The 9,785-nt window shown below is 38.5% G+C and overlaps 1 long non-coding RNA gene across 1 annotated transcript in view; it reads left to right on the plus strand.

Annotated features, from left to right (window-relative positions):
- Positions 1-9,408, plus strand: part of LOC137623762 (uncharacterized) — a 15,224-nt gene extending 5,816 nt beyond the window's left edge. Inside the window, exons 2-3 of the long non-coding RNA XR_011040626.1 lie at positions 6,406-6,527; positions 9,271-9,408. This is a non-coding gene — a long non-coding RNA (uncharacterized lncRNA). The remainder of the gene's footprint in view (positions 1-6,405; positions 6,528-9,270) is intronic.
- The last annotated feature ends 377 nt before the right edge of the window (positions 9,409-9,785 follow it).

Below are 9,785 nucleotides of genomic sequence, written 5' to 3' on the forward strand. Positions count from 1 at the left end.
TGCGCATGTGTGTGTGCATATATACCTAAATATTTAAGCCTTCATTTTTGAAGGGTCGCGTACACTAGTTGTATATAAAGTGCCATTGCAAAGGCTTTTCCTCCACAATCGCTACTGCTGCGATTCTTTGCGATCGTTTCAAGGAGACTGACTAAAGTTACAGAAAGAAAATATGCCAAATTCATTCATCATCAGGACTACTGATCTAACCGCATACCATGCGTCAGGTACTTTGACCTTAGATTCTGATCGTTTGACCTGTGTTTACTTTAAGTGTTGAGTAATAAATTATATGCTTAAAACACTTCACGATAATTAGATTAGCGTTAATATAGAAGGATAATTCGTAAACGATTACGTATGTATAGATCAACTCATAAAAAATATTTTCATCATCTCTTCCTACGCCTATTGACGCAAAGGGCCTCGGTTAGATTTCCCCAGTCGTCTCTATCTTTAGCTATTAAAATCAATACTTCTCCATTCATCATCTCCTACTTCGCGCTTCATAGTCCTCAGCCATGTATGTCTGGATCTTCCACTCTTCTAGTGCCCTGTTGAGCCCAGCTGGACATTTTGTGAACTAATCTCTCTTGGGGAGTACGAAGAGCATGCCCAAATCATCTCCATCTACCCCTCATTATGATCTCATCTACACATGGCACCTGAGTAATCTCTCTTACAGTTTAATTTTTAATCATGTCCTGCCATTTAAATTCCAATATCCCCCTGAGGTCTTTGTTCTCAAATCTACTAAATCTACTAAAAAATATAACGATATCCTATTCAAGATGTTCATAAAGAATGTTTTTTCTTGGACTTGGAGAATAGGGATGAATTTACCAAATAAGAGTTTTAGATTTTGCACAGAAATGAAACCTACGTCATTGATGGATCGTTAAACAGTCCAGCAACTGGATAAATAGACTTGTAAGGTGCGCAGATGGAAACCAAAAAAATTCATTTAGCTTATAAAAAGCAAACAAATCTTCAAGAACTCATGGAAAGAACATTACATACAAGGACACTTAATATAGATAAGGTAAACAGGCGATGCATTTGACAACGACGAGTCGTCCCAGGTTTTTCATGAGCGGGGGCAAAAAGGTAATTCCGCTATATAATAACGAGCAAGGGCCTATGTATTTATGTATATATATATATATATATATATATATATATATATATATATATATATATATATATATATATATATCCGGTCACACACAGCTCTACCCATCTTCGGTTAGGTGGAGAGGGAGTGGTCATACCATGGTGAGAGAGGGTTGCGTGTGCGTGTATAGCCATCGAAACATTTAACCGATATTTCTGACGGGTCGCGTACAGTAGTCAAGTATATTTTATCCTAATAGTATTGTACCACTATATAAGGGTAAGGGAGATGTGCATGAGTGTTGTAATTCAAGAGGTATTAGTTTGTTGAGTGTAGTTGGAAAAGTGTATGGTAGAGTATTGATTAATAGGATTAAGGATAAAACAGAGAATGCAATCTTGGAAGTACAGGGTGGTTTTAGAAGAGGTAGGGGTTGTATGAATCAGATTTTTACAGTTAGGCAGATATGCGAGAAATATTTAGCAAAGGTAAGGAGGTGTATGTTGCGTTTATGGATCTGGAGGAAAGCATATGATAGAGTTGATAGGGAAGCAATGTGGAATGTGATGAGGTTATATGGAGTTGGTGGAAGGTTGTTGCAAGCAGTGAAAAGTTTATACAAAGGTAGTAAAGCATGTGTTAGAATAGGAAATGAAGTGAGTGATTGGTTTCCGGTGAGAGTGGGGCTGAGACAGGGATGTGTGATGTCGCCGTGGTTGTTTAACTTGTATGTTGATGGAGTGGTGAGAGAGGTGAATGCTCGAGTGCTTGGACGAGGATTAAAACTGGTAGGCGAGAATGACCATGAATGGGAGGTAATTCAGTTGTGTTTTGCGGATGATACTGTACTGGTAGCAGACACAGAAGAGAAGCTTGACCGACTAGTGACAGAATTTGGAAGGGTGTGTGAGAGAAGGAAGTGAGAGTTAATGTGGGTAAGAGTAAGGTTATGAGATGTACGAGAAGGGAAGGTGGTGCAAGGTTGAATGTCATGTTGAATGGAGAGTTACTTGAGGAGGTGGATCAGTTTAAGTACTTGGGGTCTATTGTTGCAGCAAATGGTGGAGTGGAAGCAGATGTACGTCAGAGAGTGAATGAAGGTTGCAAAGTGTTGGGGGCAGTTAAGGAGTAGTAAAAAATAGAGGGTTGGGCATGAATGTAAAGAGAGTCTATATGAGAAAGTGATTGTACCAACTGTGATGTATGGATCGGAGTCGTGGGGAATGAAAGTGATGGAGAGACAGAAATTGAATGTGTTTGAGATGAAGTGTCTAAGGAGTATGGCTGGTGTATCTCGAGTAGAGTAGGGTAGGAACGAAGTGGTGAGGGAGAGAACGGGTGTAAGAAATGAGTTAGCAGCTAGAGTGGATATGAATGTGTTGAGGTGGTTTGGCCATGTTGAGAGAATGGAAAATGGTTGTCTGCTAAAGAAGGTGATGAATGCAAGAGTTGATGGGAGAAGTACAAGAGGAAGGCCAAGGTTTGGGTGGATGGATGGTGTGAAGAAGCTCTGGGTGATAGGAGGATAGATGTGAGAGAGGCAAGAGAGCGTGCTAGAAATAGGAATGAATGGCGAGCGATTGTGACGCAGTTCCAGTAGGCCCTGCTGCTTCCTCCGGTGCCTTAGATGACCGCGGAGGTAGCAGCCAGGTAGGGGGAGTCAGCATTATGAAGCTTCATCTGTGGTGGAAATGTGGGAGGTTGGGCTGTGGCACCCTAGCAGTACCAGCTGAACTCGGTTGAGTCCCCTGATTAGGCTGAAGGAACATAGAAAGTAGAGGTCCCCTTTTTGTTTTGTTTCATTGTTGTGTCGGCTACCCCCCAAAATTGGGGGAAGTGCCTTGGTATATGTATGTGTATGTAGTAAAAACGAAAACACTCCAGCCATTGGATTTCACAACCGAGCTAAAAAAAAAAAACCTAACAACGAAAGAAAAACACTTTAACCATTGAATTTTACAAAAAAAAAAAAAAAAAAAAACAATGATGGTCATCTGTAATTCTGAACGGTGTGATAGCTTCGCCTAAAAGCAGGAACTAAAATGATGTCAATTTGGCGTTCTTACACGGAGCCCGGCGTCAACGTCACTCTACAAACACTTTAAAATCATTCAGGTGCCGGAGGGAGGGGGAAAATGAGCCGGGCAAAATAACAAGGAGTTGTATTTGGAGAAACAATGACGTCGTTTATTCGCTAACGAGATCATAACGAAGACAAATTACTACGTAGTAGTTAGAGGCAATTAACGTGACGGGGTAAAAAAAAAAAAATCTATTGCTGTTAACGACTTAACAGGGCGCCCCCCTTGCCCCCCCCCTTGCCCCCCCACCCCCACCCCCCTCCACCGCCTCCCAGCCACCTCTGACGATTATTGCAAAAATGACTCTGGCTTGATTTTCAACGTACAATACGGTGTTTCTCCAATGATTTTTATTTGCCTCAATTGTCTAAATGGCAAATTTCAGTTTCTCATTTTCTATCTATTGTATGGCTTGAGAGATATTACAGAAAGAGAAAAATAGTTTGAGTACATTCAGAACTTGTGAATTTTATCAAAGCGCACGTGAGATATTTCATGAATTTGTTGTACGTTATCCGAATGGTATAAAGTTTGTTTACATTCGGAACTTATGAATTTTATCAAAGCGCAGCAGATTTTTCAGGAATTTATTGTACATTCTTCGAAATGGTCGAACTCTTTTATTTAACACAACTTTTTTCTTGATTTCTTCCACAATGAACAAGCGGACTGATTTCTTATTCGAAGCTAAATACGTTACTCAAGGCTTAATTTCTCTACTGTAGTTTCACTAATAGGTGTCTAAAGACATTTCTACTCATGTCTAATATCACTGTGTCCGTAACATACCTGCAATTTATATAAATTTGACCCTGTTTCCAATTATAATTTTCGTTATCTTGTTTCTCTTCCTTTTGTTTTAAGGTTTTATAATCTTATATATGAGATTTATTTTATTGCTGTTACTGTTCTTAAAATATTTCATTTTAATTGTTCTTTGCTTCTCTTGTAGTTTATTTATTTCATTATTTCCTTTCCTCACTGGGTATTTTCCCTGTTCGAGCCCATGGGCTTATAGCATCATGCTTTTCCAACAAGGGTTATAGCTTAGTAAGTAAGTAAGTAAGTAAGCAAGTAAATAAGTAGTAGTAATAATAATAATAATAATAATAATAATAATAATTAATAATAACCCTCTTCTGAAACAGTATTTATGCTACAATAAAAAGTGCCATAACTAAGCTTCAAACTTCCAAAACCTCCAGTTTAAAAGGTCTTACTACCGACCATTATTCCTTCCCACCAAGCGGGGCCCTTTTTTCATAAACTACTTTCTTTTATCACAATATAAACTTCTAAGACCGATTTATAGCAAGTATATTTTACGAAGACCATTTTTGGATGACAATAAAACGCGTAAAATCTCTGTGTGACATTTAGACTTAGATATTATGTTTCAAAGAATAAGTTTTATATAACTCATCATCATCATCTTCTACTCCTATTGACGCATAGGGCCTCGATTAGATTTCACCAGTCATCTCTATCTTGAGATTTTAATTCAATATTTATCCATTCATCATCTCCTACTTCACGCTTCATAGTCCTCAGTCATGTTGGCTTGGATCTTCCAACTCTTCTAGTGCCTTGTGGGCCCCAGTTAACCGTTTGATGAAAAATCTCTCTTGGGGAGTGCTAAGAGCATGCCCAAACCATCTCCATCTACCCTTCACCATGATCTCATTTACTTATGGCACTTGAGTAATCTTCTTATAGTTTCATTTTTATTCTTGTCCTGCCATTCAACTCCCATATCCTTCTAAGGGGTTTGTTCTCAAATCTACTAAATCTACTAAGAGATTTGTTTCATTATCATACCATGACTAATGTCCATACAGTAACACTGATCTCACCCATACATCTATTCTTTAAAATTTTCAAAGATCATCAAGAGCTGCAATTAGGATTTTGTTAAAATATAGAAAGAGAAAATAACTAAAACATTGACTTGCATAAAACATATCAGGCTCAACGAAACGACCAGACGGAAGAAAGTCACTGCTCGGACAGGTAATTAAAATGTTTTGACTGAAACTTTAACCTTTCTGATCTGATTTAAAATTGTTCAAAATAAAGCCAATTTTCATCGAGAGTCGAAATACTCTGATCATATACTGCGACGTTCTGACTGATGTAAAAGCATGGTACATTTGTTCGGTAAAGGATTTCTATTACACTGTCTTCCAAAATTATCTTTAAATCTGTGTAGGAACTCAGTGTTCCTGGTGATATGAAACGCTAAAGGCTAAAACTTGTGTTCTAGTCTGGACGAAGGAGAAAAAAAAATCAACTATGCTTTAATACTAAACTCGACAGGTAAACTCGACTTATACAAAGACACCTTCAGTGAATTCTCGTATCATTTAATCTCACGTGCATTTCATTCGGGGATAATCATTACTATTATATTACTTGCTAAGCTACAACCCTAGTTGGAAAAGCAGGATGCTATAAGCCCAGGGCTCCAATAGGGATAATAGCCCAATGAGGAAAGGAAACAAGGAAAAATAAAATATTTCAAGAACAGTAAACATTGAAATAAGTATTTCCTATATAAACTAAAAACTTTAACAAAACAAGAGAATGAGAAAGAAGATAGAATAGTGTGCCTGAGTGTACCCTCAAGCAAGAGAACTCTAACACAAGACAGTGGAAGGCCATGGTACAGATGTAATGGCACTACCCAAGACTAGAGAACAATGGTTTGATTTTAGAGTGTCCTCCTAGAAGAGCTGCTTGCCATAGTTAAAGACAGACTAGCAGAACTTACAGTGTTACATCGATTGGACTTCCTAAATTATAGGATCCTGACGGTTTAAAGGTCACTCATGAATGGCAGGGGCATGGGATAGTGCCACTGCCCTAGCAAGCAGGACAATGCCCTAGAGACTGACCATATATACATATGAACAGCACCTGAGCCCCTCTCCACTAAAGTTAGGACCAGGGAGGGACAGGCAATAGCAGCTGATGACTCAGCAGATAGATCTATAGGCTCCCTCAAACACCCCCAGCCTTAGCTCACAAGAATGGTTGCAGTGAACAAAGGAACTAACGAGTTTGAGTGGGACTTGAACCCCAGTCTGGCAATCACCAGACAAGGACGCTACCACCATGCCACCACAACCCATTATTCATTCATTTATAGACCTATGGCGAGTCATCATTCGTTCTTAGTTTACTATAATGCAGCATTGTTTTTCCTCACAGGTCCTATTGATAGCGACGATTACGATGATTGGCAAAGCTGACGGATTTGGTTTGTTTGGGGGAGGGTATTCCTATACCCGCTTCTGCAGACTTCTTATTAGACGACCTCATTTGTTAGCAAGGTAAGATTTGAGGGCCGTCTTAGAAGCAAGGCGAGATTTACGGGCCGTCTTAAAAGCAAGGTAAGATTTAGGACGGGCCGTATTAGAAGCAAGGTAAGATTTACGGGCCGTCTTAAAAGCAAGGTAAGATTTAGGACGGGCCGTATTAGAAGCAAGGTAAGATTTAGGACGGGCCGTCTTTTTAAGATTTACGGGCCGTCTTAAAAGCAAGGTAAGATTTAGGACGGGTCGTATTATAAGCAAAATAAGATTTACGTGCTGTCTCAGACGCAAAATAAGATTTACGACGGGCTGTCTTAGAAGCAAGGAAAGATTTACGGGTCATCTTAGAAACAAGGTAAAATTTAGGGCGGGCGGTCTTAGAAGCAAGATAAGATTTAGGACGAGCCATCTTAGAAATTAAAAAAGATTTACGATAGGCCGTCTTAGAAGCAAAGTAAGATTTACGACAGGCCGTCATAGAAGCAAAGTAAGATTTACGACAGGCCGTCTTAGAAGCAAAGTAAGATTTACGACAGGCCGTCTTAGAAGCAAAGTGAGATTTACGACAGGCCGTCTTAGAAGCAAAGTAAGATTTACGACAGGCCGTCTTAGAAGCAAAGTAAGATTTACGATGGGCCGTCTTAAAAGCAAAGTAAGATTTACGACAGGCCGTCTTAGAGGCAGAGTAAGATTTACAACGGGTCATCTTAGAAGTAAGGTAAGATCTAGCAGGGGCTGTCTTAGAAGCAAAATGAGATTTAGGACGAGCCATCTTAGAAGTTGAATAAGATTTAGGATGGGCCATCTTAGAAGCAAAGTAAGATTTATGACAGGCCGTCTTAGAAGGAAAGTGAGATTTCGATGGGGGTCTTAGAAGCTAAATATGACCTACGACAAGCCATCTTAAAAGCAAGAGATTTATGATGGGACATCTTAGAAGCTAAATAAAATTTACGATGGGACGTCTTAGAAGCAAGCTAAGATAACGACGGGCCATCTTAGAAGCAAAGTGAGATTTACGATGGGCTATCTTAGAAGCTAAATAAAATTTATGATGTGGTATCTTAGAAGCAAGGGATTTATGATGGGCCATCTTAAAAGCTAAATAAGATTTATGATGGTCCGTCTTAGAAGGAAAGTGAGATTTACAATGGGCCATCTTAGAAGCTAAATAAGATTTACAATGGGCTATCTTAAAGGAAGGGATTTATGATGGGCAATCTTAGCAGCTAAATAAGATTTATGAGGGGCCATCTTAGAAGCAAAGTGAGATCTACGATGGGCTATCTTAGAAGTTAAATAAAATTTATGATGTGGTATCTTAGAAGCAAGGGATTTATGATGGGCCATCTTAAAAGCTAAATAAGATTTATGATGGTCCGTCTTAGAAGGAAGGTGAGACTTAGGATGGGCCATCTTAGAAGCTAAATAAGATTTACAATGGGCTATCTTAAAGCTAGGGATTTATGATGGGCCATCTTAGAAGCTAAATAAAATTTATAATGAGCCGTTTTAGAAGCAAAGTTAGAATTACGACGGGCCTTATTAGAAAAGTGAGATTTACTATGAGCCATCTTAGAAGCTAAATAAGATTTACGTCGGACAATCTTAGAAGCAAAGTAAGATTTGCGATAGGCCGTTTTATAAGCAAAATAAGAATTATAACGGGCCATCTTATAAGCAAAATAAAAATTTTAACGGGCCATCTTATAAGCTATATAAGATTAACAACGAGTCGTGTAAGAAGCAAAGTGAGATTTACAACGGGCTTTCTTAGAAGCAAGGACCTGTGCTGACATAAAGCCAACATTATTAGTATAACAGCAACGTAAGGAGGTTATAAACTTGAGAAGTTTATGCACACTGCCACTCACATGTGTATAACTGTTATGAATATGGAATTACATAAAATATTTGATAAAAAAAAAGTATAAGCCTTAGAAAACGGTCTGTTAAGATTTTTGGTCACATGATTTATAGTAAGGATCATAAGGATTTGATTGGGATTATGAATCTTGGCCATAAGGCCTGGCATTAGGGCTTGGGAGGCCATTCAGTGCCAATGTACTGCTGCAATAAAACTCCTTCAGTTGCAGTATTAAGTAGATGGTAAGAGGTTTGACAGCAAGATGGAAGGTGGGAAGCAGGAACGGATATGTAATAGAAGGCTATAAAGTGGGTGCAGCTAGGGGTTTAAGCAGGGACGCTGCAGAAACATTGAAGCCATGCTTATAGTGCACCGCTTGAGCTGTAGTGACGTATGGATCATGTGATATTTTCTTTTATTGTTTTGAAATCGAGTGAATTATCTGTAAACTTTTCATATATATTTGAGACTTTTTACGAGTCATTTTTTCCATTGCTACTTAATTATTTACTCATTTGACATAAACGAAAAAAAGTCACTTTATTTATTCAAACTTCAAATGATTTCACAGAATTTTTTTTTCTATGACAAGCCAATATCAATATTATTTTCGCAAACATGAAATTCCTGGTAAATTCAAAAACAGTGTATTATAATTGATCGGCATAAGACAATTTCATCTACTATACTCAGTTTTTTTAATGAGGCGCATGTGCTTGCCATTTTAGCTCAAAAACATTTCCTGCCATCTGATTGGGTACAATTATCTTGTCCAACCTATCAGCGATCCGGCAACTTTTCCGAGCTAAAAGGGCATCCCTCCGAGTGGGTTGCAAATCTGCCTCACTAAAAAGAATTGACTATAGTACTTTTTCATTTTGTTTCTCTCAACAGATTACGCGGTCTTATGAGCTATTACTCTAAGCACTGCCATGGCTCCTATCGTTCCTTCTTTGGATAGAAGAAAACGGAAAATGTCTTTCCCTTGAAACTCTACGGACCCAAAGCGCCATGAATGGAAATTACTTTTTTTTTTCTTTTTTTTTTTAAAGTAGTCTTAGCTTCGCGTAGAAACGAAACCATTGCTCAGGATAGTAGAGAATGCCAAGCAAATGTGACATATCTGGTGCAGCTGAGAGAGAGAGAGAGAGAGAGAGAGAGAGAGAGAGAGAGAGAGAGAGAGAGAGAGAGAGAGAGATAATTGAAATTACTTTTTAAATGAGGCTGCAGGTGAAAAGGTCAGGTGTAGTTAAGTTCACGTGAGTCATAAGTACCCAGTAACATTAATGATAATGAAGAACGAGAAGAAGAAAAAGAAGAAAAAAAGGAGAAAAAGAAGAAAAAGAAGAAGAAACAGAAGAAGAAGAACAACAACAACAAAAACAAAAAGGAGAAGAAGAAGAAGAACA

Source organism: Palaemon carinicauda, chromosome 30 (assembly GCF_036898095.1).
Source record: "Palaemon carinicauda isolate YSFRI2023 chromosome 30, ASM3689809v2, whole genome shotgun sequence".
Taxonomy (NCBI): domain Eukaryota; kingdom Metazoa; phylum Arthropoda; class Malacostraca; order Decapoda; family Palaemonidae; genus Palaemon; species Palaemon carinicauda.